Below are 12,713 nucleotides of genomic sequence, written 5' to 3' on the forward strand. Positions count from 1 at the left end.
TTTAAAAAGAATCGATGTAATCGGAAAAAGTGGGGAGAACTTTCCCATGCTTGCTCAAACCGGCCCTCCCTCAGGAACTTGGTCCAGGAAATGGGATGGATGAACTCACAGCGGTTCTGGTTAACTGCGCTCTGGTCTTAGCTTTGTTTAAAGACCGCAGATTTGCATTAATTGCATGGGAATGTCGCCTGCCTTCGGCAATTTAAAGGTTAGAGGTGCAAGAGTTTGGGAAAAAAGTAATAGTATGGCCTTTGTAGAGAAGGGAGTGACAAAAATGTTTTAACACGTTGCTGTGGAGTACAAATGAACATAAATAAACGTATTTTGTAAGTCGATCACTTTGTGCACATTATTGGGGCAGACTGAGTTATAATTGTTTTTCTAGCGTATAAAAACGAATAACCATCAATTAATAAGCATTTTAAATACCAGTGACGTTTATCTGATTTCGCTCCCAAGAGTGCAGGATAAACCATCTATATCTGTCCATATCTGTGCAGCCTTATGAACCTTATATTCTCGCCTACTGTGATTGTTGATAGTAGACTCCTGTAATTTTACATCATGCCACATAACGGCGCCAGTCCCCTTATTTCCAAGAAGCAAATCTCTTCAATAAAGCCCCGTAATTGGCTGTAATGTGAATATTGTTTAACTTACGTAAATCGGTTTTTGACTGAATTCCATCTTTATTCATAACTTCCTGTTTTTTCAAAGCTGAAAACTGTACGTGGATTTAATTTGTTTGAATCCCCAAGGGCTTGTATTTTGTTATCATCATTCTATATTTAAATTTTTAAAAAGAATTTACTTTGTATTGTGTATAGCTGTGTGTGTACACGTGACTTATTAAGGTACCATCTAATCTAGAGTAAGTCGCATTGCTGTACTGCTTTGCTGCACAGCACATGAGGACAAACTCTTGCTGCAAAAGAGTTTGTCTTCTTGCTGTGCTTCTTGGAAGTCTGCAGTCAGACCATGTATGCTTTTACTTCTTTTTTTTCATTCAAGGCCCAGACAATAGGCTAGTTGAGCACAGGTTTGGTTGCAGATGTTTGGCTATAGTCAATGTATATGATATAAATCACATATTCTATCCCTATTTAAGATAGGAATAATACAAAACCTTGAGGTCATAGACTGAATTAAGAAAAAAAACCTTTCTTTTTTTAGACTACGAATACAGACTGCAAAAGAAGATGCTGAACGTTTAATTGAATATGTTAAACCACTTCTCTGAGAATTAAACCCTTCTCAAGTCACCAAGAATTTAAAATAGTGATTCCTTTTAAGTGAAAATTTTACTCACAATTACACAAAAAACGGCCTTGTTAGTCACAACGCTGTACAACACCAGATTGCATGTCACAGCATAGTCTGTCCCAGTTGAGCCACTTATCACCAGTGCACTTATAACTGTCTGATGGCACACTCGGGCCAATTAAAGGTTTTCCTGAAAAATCATCTCCTCTCAACCGCTCAAAATCATCACTGTGCTATTATAAAGTGTCAGTATGTAGATTTTGAGAAGAATTAGGAGGCCGGGTTCATCTCACCGGCTGCTGCACAAAGCGGACCAGGGTAGAAAGCCCAGTAAATTGACAGTGAATCACTCTGACAGATCATCGTCTTGCTCTTTTCTTTGGTCATTACATCTGCAGATGAATGGCGAAGAGAGAAGTGAGGACACCCGACAGAGAGTAATAGAACTGTTTCCATTCAGGAGATGCACTATGTCTTCCTGTGTTCGGTGTGTTCTTCCCTACCGGTACAGTTATCAATGAAACTAATTGCCTGCCTCAACTTCAATCAATTCCTCACTGCTGGATACAGATACTCATTCGCTATTGTATTTTATGAGTGATTCGGTCCTGAGTGTGCATCGGCTAGCTCAATAATGCAGATATGAATATAGAGTGGGAGAAGTAATTCAAAGAACATCCCATTATGAGTTTTGGTGGGGGACGAGAGAGAAGGATTTTGAGGTTCTCTTTGTTGGCTTGCATCTGGTAAAACTACAAGGCTTAAACGATACAGACAGGTGTATTCCCGCAGGTTAAAATGAAGCAACAATGCCCTCATCCATTCACTTGACAGCTTCAGTCCCCTTAGAAAAAAAAGAAAGTAGTGACAGCAAACAAATCATGGCTATGTTTGTGTGCTTTTCTTCTTTAACATTAATAAATAAAGGACGGGGTGCTAAATCACCCTCACCTTGCTTTGCTAAATGATTAACTGCAAACACTGCCTGCAGTAAAACAAGCCACAACACCTCATATCCGATTGCTCTTTACCTTCTGACACAGTTCGCTGAGGTAAAAAACTATTTTTTACAAAAACTAAAGACATGCTGATCTTTCCAGCGTTTTCATCTACACTGAAAAAGTCCTAACAGTTATGTTGTGACATTACTGTGCAGATAATCCTTTTCTCTAATGGATATGAGACTTTGGTGGTCCCCGACTGTTTCTGCAATCAGCGGCAGGGCAGAATTTTCACTTATCCAGTAAAATATCTCGAAAGCAACCCTGAAACTTGCTGACATGCCAATTTTTAAGTTCACAGATAAAATATATCTGACATTTTGTCTGGTTCCATCATTATGTCAGAATTTCCATTTCTCCAATATACCCACCCCCACCCAACCCCGACTCCCGATATGTGTGGTAAGAGCAATACTATGAGTTCTGGACTGCAGTTTCTCGATTGGTTGCTTGAGGCTGGTGAGTGAATGAATTGATCTCTACGAGTAATGAGATGCATTTAACAGATTTGTAGCCTGGTGCAAAAACCTTTGTTTCTCCCTTTTGAAATAACTTTGTAATTTTGGATTCTTTGGGTTTTGTTAAGGTTTGACAAGGCTTTCGATACAGGCAGGGGTAACTGACAACCATCTGGTGAATCTCACAGTGTTTGCTCTGCAGGTGCCTTTTAAATAAATTACATGACAAACAGCATGACCTGCTGTGTGGTATGGCCTGTCTAAGCTTTTGCTCTGGTATTTGTGAATGAAATTCTAATATTTTATTGGTCTGCCTTTTGCACCAGTAAGCAGGTAGCTGTATCTATGCATTGCACCCATGAGGCTTATGGGCCAGTTTGCTGATCACCCGCTTGTCTAAATTTGGTCACATCTGGCTCCACAACTCAAGGCTATAGGAGCATAAGGCCATGTCCATCATCTATATACAGTTTATAGTTAGTCCTAACTAGCAGATGAAAAACTGCTAAAAACTCTAAACTAACACAATGAGCATTTTACTTTATGTTATTGTAGCTGTGATGTTTTTTTGATGCCAGTATTATCTCATTACATTCTCACGAAGATGCTAGGACAGCTGCTGAAAGCTTAGTCTTGTTCATTATGTTGTTTTATCAGCACTATTTTTGCTCATGTGCCCACCTGCTTTCATCTTTTTTCAACACTGATTAATACATTTATGTGGGCCTTTATTTGCGGTGATTTACACTCTTGGATTTCTTGTTTTTGTTTTAACACTTTAAAGCCTGAACTGTGAAAAAATTGCTAAAATAATTCTCTTTTAAAAAACTGGAGTGTTTATTGAACCATCTTACAATTAAAAAAAGAAATTAACTAACAATTTGCGCAATTTTTGCTACATTTGGCATTTTTGTGCAATTTTAATGTTTATTGTATACAAAGCAAACACTCAGAGATTGCACCTTCCCCCTGAAGGGCAAGGGCAATTCAAAAGATATTGATATTTTATGGTGTTTTTATTAAATAATAATAATAATAATGGATTGCATTTATATAGTGCTTTTCAAGACCCTCAAAGTGCTTTACGATTCCACAATTCATTCACTCTCACATTCACACACTGGTGGAGGCAAGCTACAGTTGTAGCCACAGCTGCCCTGGGGCAGACTGACAGAAGCGAGGCTGCCATATCGATCCATCGGCCCCTCTGGCCATCACCAGTAGGCGGTAGGTGAAGTGTCTTGCTCAAGGACACAACGACCGAGACTGTCCAAGCCGGGGCTCGAACCGGCAACCTTGCGATCACAAGATGAACTGACAACTCTTGAGCCACGATTGCCTCTAAAATGTGCTGATGTCAGCATTGTTAATGTGGAAATCTGGTGTAGTATAATCATTTTTATTTGTAACTTTGATGCCATATAATTTTGTACAAACAAAGAAAGTGCTTATGTCCCCCACTGACTAATACATTGCTTTAAAGTTAGGAAATACACCAATAGAAATTAAAGCTTTTTCCTGATTCATGTGACCTTGACCTTTGCCCTATGACCTTGAAGTATTACCTACTGAAATGGTGTATTTTATTATCTTTAAACATAGCTCTCTACATGACCTTTCATATGATATATTGTTTGATACAGTTTCTCAAAAATTTTCTTCATGGTCAGTTTTGACCTTAGGCACTAACAGGGAAGTTGATGGTGCCAGCACTTAGCCTGCTCATGACTGCCAAGGCATGCTATAAAGTTGTGATGTTTGAAGATGATCTATAGAAAATTGTGGGTAATATTCGTTTTTAACTGATTTTCACATGTGCATGAGCTTGTTACTGATATCTGTTATCACACAAAACTTTAGCATGATATCTTGAAACCTGTGGATGCTAGGCTGCTAACAAACAGACAGACACACACACAAATGGAACATACTCCCTCCCTTCATATAAGGGGACATATAAGGGGGTTAGGGTTAAAAATAACACTGATGATGTATGATGTTACAATGTTACGATCGAAAACGGATGCAGCTGCATTTCCCTAACATCACTGTGTCACAGCCGTCACACTCAGAGAGAAATGCAAAGACCTTTTGCCATGTTTTATTGTGCAAAAATTAAGTTTCAAGTCTTAATGTGAAAATCTTATTTCTTCACAAGATTGACTCTATCAGTTGTGTTAACAGTAAATTTCCCGCACAGCAGGCACTGTGTGTCTATCACTGCTGTCTGGTTAGTAAAGATGTCAACACTACATCAGCTATGGATTCTGGGTTGCACAGCTTTGCGTATTTTTTTGATGAAATATGCATGACACAGGCAGAGCTGTAGTTCTTCTGAAGCGATAAAGATATACATAGATACACCGGCTGCGGGGAGAAGGGTTGTGACAGGGATTTCAACAGTGATAGCTGAAACTAAATACAGCTATATCCTGTATCTGGTTCTTTACGATTTATATTGTTCGATTATATCTTAAGAATTCAGAGTTCTCCTCTTTACTCTTACTCCCTCGTATGTCTCCCATGTGTCCCTGATGAAGTCAGGCCGCCTACCCATAGTGGTGTCTAGATCTCAGTGTGGTCCTCTTACAGTACACTGTGTCACCCAGTCTTGTTACACCTATGGACAGACACTATTGATTGGAGCCAGCTTGGAGCATTGCCATGAAAGTGCACATTGGCAGCTGCTGACATCTTTATTAGAAAAGCCGGACAAGGAGGATCAGCAAGTTTCCCCTTATCAAAAGCCCGAAGGGCATGAACCAGCTACAGCGCACATCCCATTTGTTTGGGGATCAATTGACTGGCCGGACTTTTGTAGGGGATCAATTAGTTCTGTCCACTGGGCATAATACACTCTGGCAAAAAATAAATCAAAGTCAAAGTCAAAGACATGACTGGGGGATAGGACAGGGAGAAAGAATGAAAGAAAGAGAGGGAGAGAAAGAAAACCAAAGGGGAGAAGAGACGGTGAGAAGGGGGGGAAGAAAGAAAAAAACAAACAAACAAAAAAACCCAAAACACCTGGGTCACCTGTATGGAGAAAAAAACAGAAGAGAAAGCAAACAACAAAGAGCAATATAATAAAAAAACAGCACCATCACAATAAACTAGCTAGCAGTAGATATCAGTAGATACTAAATAATAAACGATATTGTGCAGCACGCAAGATAGACAGCGCACAATGTGCTTTGAGGCAGCAGCCAAGAAAGCTGTAGTCCGCGTCTGTGAATACCTGTGTGTACACCTGTGTGGATCAGCATGCTTGCATTCCAAAGGTTTCTCCATGTAACGATCTGCTAGGGAGTGTGGGGAGCCATAGTCCCGTCCTCCAGGGTATGAAGCAGGTATGGAGGAGATCAAAACTCCAGACATCCAGAGGCAAGCCCTCTTACGAGTGATCATCTGATGCTTGGCATGAATTCAAAAACTGTTCTCACTGACTTAAATGTACACTATAGTAGTTTTACACATGCACTGCAGACCTGAACTTTTCTAGTTAGTATCTGATGGATGCATGTAAAACTGTAAGTATCTGACTAGGTCTAAATGGACATTAAACAGTATTTATATTGCCAGCTTGTCTCGCAGATGTCCACATCGACACAGCTTCAGCTGGTCAGCATCCTCACCTATACCAAATATTACCAAGTATTACCAGCAGTAGAACTAACTCCTGCCCACTACATTATGTCTTAAAAGACTACAGCTGACTGTGTCCCGACCTGACTCTCCCAACATTTTCTGGATTTAATGAGGGAAAACAGCTTATGTAACTTGTGAGCTGGGGTCTCTCAGTAAAATTATAATATAAGACTGAAGCTGCATTAACACTGTAAGCAATTCTCTCATCGCATGTTGCCTTAAAACCGGTGGTTGGTCATTTGCGAGATTATATGCTCCGGTTACTTAGGTAACGCTCTAATGTATTTTCTGTCAGGTCATATTGTCAATCAACTGTATCCTGCACTCTTATTGGTACTCCCTTCAATCGCTTGCGTCAAAGCTGACAGAAGGGATTGTTTTCACCCATTTTACTTGAAGTCCCCAAATGTCATTGACTTTGTGTGGTCTCTGGTCTCCACATCAAAGGAAAATTCATCCATACTGGGCACACCTTAAGTCTAGTAGTTCATCATTATTGCAGATAAAATATATACAATATGGCTCAACCAGTAATTGCGCTTTTAGATGAGGTACTGTACTCAAGTTTTATTCATATTGTTTCCTCAAAACTTTAGCTAATGTTAGATTAGCTGTTAACTTACCAGTAGTTAGTTTATTTAGACTATCTACATAACAGCTGTAGCTAATGTTAGGTGTCAAATTCAGTAGTAGATGAGTACCATTATTCATGATTAAAACAACCATACATTCTTCTTCTTTTTCTTACATAGTTCAGGATTGGTGTCATCGGGCAACAGGCTGGGTAACAGAGGGCAGGGCTAACACAGACAGACAACCATTCACAGACTTTCACACCTTTGGACAATTTAGAATCACCAATAGACCTAACCTCACTAACTGCATGTCTTTACTCCGCCAAGGACCGTCCTAAGCCCGACTGCAAAAGGAGGAAGGTGGTCACCCTGCCGAAGTGACCAGAACCGGGAGACCGGGGAATACAGGTACGAATCCGATGGACAGCTCTGAATTAAATTCTTCGTTTAATGCTACCGCATCCGGGGCAGCCGATGCACCAGTATTGGGGAACCAGGATGCTGGTGAGAAATGGGCTACTGGCCGAAGAAACCGAAAGATCATCACACTGAAAGTGGAAATACAAATCGCCGTGTGGAATGTTCGAACTGGTCACCACATCGGCCAAAAAGAAATAATTGCCAAAGAACTCCTGAGCTGCAAAATCGACATTCCAGCTTTATCCGAACTATAACTCACAGCATCGGGAAAGATGGTCGTCGAACCACCGTTCACCGACAACCAGATGGCACTCTACTGTTGGGGTGGAGAAAAACGAAAGGCAGGAGTCGGCTTCATAGTTGCCCGTCGTGCAACCAAGAGTGTCGTCGCATTCCAGCCGATCTCCGATTGCCTTGCAGTGCTCACCATCAGCGGTACCATCAAAACACACCTCGACACCATCTACGCACCAACTGAGACAAGTCCAGACCCAGCCAAGGATGATTTCTATAACCAACTACAACACATGTTGGATTCAGTCTCACAGACCGAATTGATCATACTGGCTGGAGACTTCAACGCCCACACAGGCACCAATCGGACTGGGTGGGAAAGCACGATGAGCCGTTTTGGACATGGTGTAATGAATAACAATGGTTTGCGCCTTTTTTCCTTCACCAACACCTACAACTTCATCATCGGAAACACCCAATTTCAACATCCAAAGAAACATCAACTCACATGACGAAATCCAATGGGCGACGATTCGCCGATGTTGGACTACATCCTGATCAACTCCCGTTTCTGATCATCACTTAAGGATGTTTGTTCGATGTGCAGCCCAGATTGTGGATCAGACCACTATCTTGTGCGTGCAGTGATAAAACTTCAACTACAAAGAGCCAAACGCAAATAGCGCCCATCTGCAAAGCTCGACTGGAAATGCCTGTTAGATCCCGCTCGCAAGGCGGAATTTCAAAAAGCATTATCCAACCGTTTTGCAACACTGGTGCCATCTCAAGGCGTCAACGTTGAAGAGCAACAAGTTTCGGACGCCATCATGGAAAGCACCAAAGAACTGTGCCCTCCCATAAGCCGCCGAACACAGCCATGGATATCCGATGAATGCCTCGATATGATAGATGAACAAAAATGTGTGAAGCTGGTCGACTTTGAGCGATATTGTCAGCTCAGCAATGACGTCCGATGCAGAATGAAGGAAGAACGTGAGGCTTACTGGAACCAAGTAGCGGCTGACTTGGAAGAAGCAGCCTCAAAGCACGAATACCACACAATTTATCGAACGCTCCGACACCTGAGTGGAAAAACCAAATCAACAAACAACAACATCCGAAAGGCCAATGGCACCTTCGTATGATCATTGACTGAGCGGCTACAGCGTCGGAATTTGTCTTTCAAGACACTGTACAATCACGCCCCGCCACAAGGACCACCAGCAGAACCGCCACCCATCGAGGCACCAGAGACTGACCCTGGCAGAGGTGAAGACGGCCATCCAGACTTTGAAGACTGGTAAAGCACCTGGTGTGGATGCAATCACTGCAGAATCAATTAAGGCTGGCGGTGATGTTCTTCTCCAATGAGTGCACCTTCTTCTGCAAAATATCTGGCGCACGGGGACGATTCCGAGACAACGGAAGAAAGCCATCATTATCCCAATCTTCAAAAAAGGTGACAACCGAGAATGCCAAAACTATTGTGGCATCGGTCTGCTCTCGATTGTTGGAAAAGTCTTCATGAAAGTAATACAATCACGCCTGCAGAAACATCATGAACAAATGAGCCGTGAGGAGCAAGCCGGCTTCAGATCTCACCGTGGATGCTGTGACCAGATATTCAGCATTCTCCAGGTGATGGAGGAGCAAATTCTATGTGGGAAATGGATGGTCATCATCTTTATTGACTTTCGATCCACATTGGACTGCATCGATTGGCCAGCACTTTGGATAGCGCTGGAGACCGAGCACATCCCACCAAAAGTCATTAAACTCCTGCAGGAAAATTTCAACGGATCATGCAGCCAAATACGCATCCGTAATGAGCTGTCGACTAAATTCACCATCTGTAGTCTGCCAGGGAGACGTCGCCTCACTGCTGCTCTTCAACATCGTAGTCAACACCATCATGAGGAAAGTCTTCAGGGGCAGACGCGGAGTCCAGTTTGATGAAAATGCCACCGTGACAGATCTTATGTTTGCAAATGACAGCAGTGTGTTGGCCGAGGATGACGCCTAAGCCACGGACGTTCAATATAAGATCGCAGGTGCTGCCGGGTCATATGGCTTGAAGATAAACACTGACAAGACGAAGGTGTTGACAACAGATGGGTTGCCTGCCAACGTCTACCTCAACGGTATCCAAATAGAGCAAGTCCAGCAGTTCAAATACCTGGGCTCACTGATCGAGCAAAGGAAGGTCGCGTCCACGGCAGAGAGCCACAGTCGAATAGGTCAAGCAACTGCAGCATTCACTTCTCTAAAGTGGTGCTTGTGGAAGTGAACCAATATTTCCAGCTTGACCAAAATCCGCCTTTTCCGGACGCTGATCCTCCCGATACTACTCTATGGATCCGAAACGTGGACAGTGCTCAAAGTCGACCTCAACAAACTCGAAGTTTTCCAGATGCACTGCCTTTGACAGATATTACAAGTATCACTTCGAGACCGCCTTCGAAACGAGGACATCCGACGGAGATGCGACAACCAACTGCCAATCGATGGGCAAATTAAAAAACGCAGATTGCAATGGTTTGGTCATGTGTGTCGAATGGATGCGAGCAGACTACCACATCAACTCCTCTGGCGTAAACAACCCACCCAGTTGATAATCCACTGAACGGCACAGAAGAAAACATGGCTAAAACAGGTCAAAGATGACATCAAGGGCAGAATAAATCTCGACGAGGCCAGGACAATCGCCAACGATCGCCATGCATGGCAACGAGTTGTGAAGGAAATTCGACAACCATTGGCACCCACAGCAGTCGATCCAGACCCAACGCTAGCTAGGGAGAGAGAAGAGCTGCATGTCTTTGGACTGTGGGAGGAAGCCAGAGTACCCAGAGAGAACCCATGTAGACATGGGGAGAACATGTGAACTCCACACAGAAAAGCTGGATGGTGGATTTGAACCCAAGACCTTCTTGCTTTGAGGGAACTGCGCTAACCATCGCACCCCTGACATAAAAGCACTAAAGACAACTTTTATGTTCAATTTTACCTTTAAATATTCACATTTCATTTTGCCTTCAAGCTTGGCTACTAGGGAAAAAATAATCACATATTTTTCCATCTTGGTTCCAGTTTTCCAACAAATGCGTAAAACCTCCTCTTGTTTACTCCCACAATGGAAAATGCTTGATGCCTGCTATTCTCTGTGATGCATAGACGTACACTCAAATGTTGCTGGGATATATGGGAATGGTTGTACAAAGCTAATTTTAATCTGATATTTTGATCCTTAGAGAAGAAAGATTAGTATCTGCTTTTGCCGCTGACTTCGAATTTCTTTTCTGCAGATGGCAGAAATGAAGAATACCTGCATCGTCTACTCTCAGGCCCTTGGAAATACCTAAAGAGGGGCTTGGGGTTTTCCAAATAACAATCCAGCTGATGTTTCTGTTGCAGAAAATCACATTTCCAATTTCTTCTGTAATCATGCAATCCAGGGTTTCAATCACAAGAACTTCTTAAAGCAGCTGGTTTGCAAGAGAAAAATAAAGAATTCTTTTACAACGCCAACATGGAACCAGTTTGTTGCGAGCCAAGGTCAAGGTCTTCTGTCATCGGGCTTTAGCATAGTTCAGACAAGTGCTAATGAAGACACAAACAGATCTGCTGGGGGGCTGTGAAGCAGGTGGCGCAAGGCTGTGCTCTAAACGATTCCGCCCTGATGATGAATGCCCGCAACATACATGAGTGGAAGAGGCGCATGTTGTGCCATGTTGAAAATGTAGATATTACTCCTTGACCCAATGAACCAATAAATATTCATTAGGCTGTCTTACATTGAGACAGCAAGGCTACTGACTCTTCACTGATATTGCTGTGCAGGAAAAACTGAAGCGCCATGACTGAGAATGCAACCGGCAAGAGAAGAAGCGGAGGTCGCAAATATGTAAACACACTGAAGGGTGGATTTCTATACATTTTACATGAATGTTAAGGCATGCTTGTAGCAGAGCTTGGAGGCAAGTGCTGCGTGTTGAGTATTTGAGAATTTTTGCAACAGCTAGGCCCTTCTGTTGAAGCTGGTGTGTGTGGGAGCATATGTATGTATATTTAGAGAGTAATCAAAGGCAGATGTGAGCACATGTTTGGAGATTTAACATGGTTTAACACCAAGCAGAATAACCATCTCTGATCTTTACCCATCCTGACGCTTTCATCCTGACAGCCAGCACGTTTTCTGTTAAAAGTGCTCACATGCACATGCAGACAGTCTCACACAGTGGCCTGTATCAGTGTCACTGACCATGGTGCTGAAACCAAAGGGCTTTCGAATGGAGCCGAGCTGCTCCACAAATGTCACTGCTATGGAGAACAAAAAGGGGGGTGTTACACGTCACACACACTTGTTACAAGTGCAGTTCTTCTGAAACTGTGTTTCCCCTGCTTGCTCCAGACGCTTAATTGTTGCTGAAAGTGCAGCAGCAGTAAAGTGCAATCTGGATATGGAATGCGTTGCTGATGCCTGTAGGTGAAAAGCAGCAGCAAGCTATGCAGTGAAACAGTTGACCTCAGTTCTTACTGTGTGCATCATAAATATTCATCAGGTAATAAAGAGAGAAAACTTTCTTATTCAAAAGAATGACGATGAGTAAAGAAGTTTGTCAACATAAAACGGTAGTGAGTGTGCTGCCGGAAATGTAATGGACACTGTCACATGTGTTTAGACTGTATTAAATGATGGCTGTAGAAGGGGGGGGGGACAACTCACTGCTGTTAATGAACCCTGCAGGCGAGTTCTGATGAGCTTCTGCTCTCTCTTCATGTATGCAGGAGGAAGACTCTCCGACTTCTCTTTCCTAAACACACTGACAGTGCGTACACAGCCATTTCCAGCAGCTTAATTAATATAACAGCGCTTTACGTGGATGAGATTTAACATGAAATATTTCATCCCGTCGCGCCACGTGTCTGATGAGGGCCCGATCCAGTGAAAACAATACGAGAAAGATACATTTAGGTCATTAAGTTTTCAGTCGTGCAATAAAACACTCGTGCAATCATGAAATGGCCCCGAGGCCTTTTTGAAAGTGAGTCTTTATTTCCACTGTTTTGCTCTCTCTCTCTCTCTCTCTCTCTCTCTCTCTCTCTCTCTCTCTCTC

This window comes from Pundamilia nyererei, unplaced genomic scaffold, assembly GCF_000239375.1.
Source record: "Pundamilia nyererei isolate P.nyererei 1_Seehausen unplaced genomic scaffold, PunNye1.0 scaffold00030, whole genome shotgun sequence".
Taxonomy (NCBI): domain Eukaryota; kingdom Metazoa; phylum Chordata; class Actinopteri; order Cichliformes; family Cichlidae; genus Pundamilia; species Pundamilia nyererei.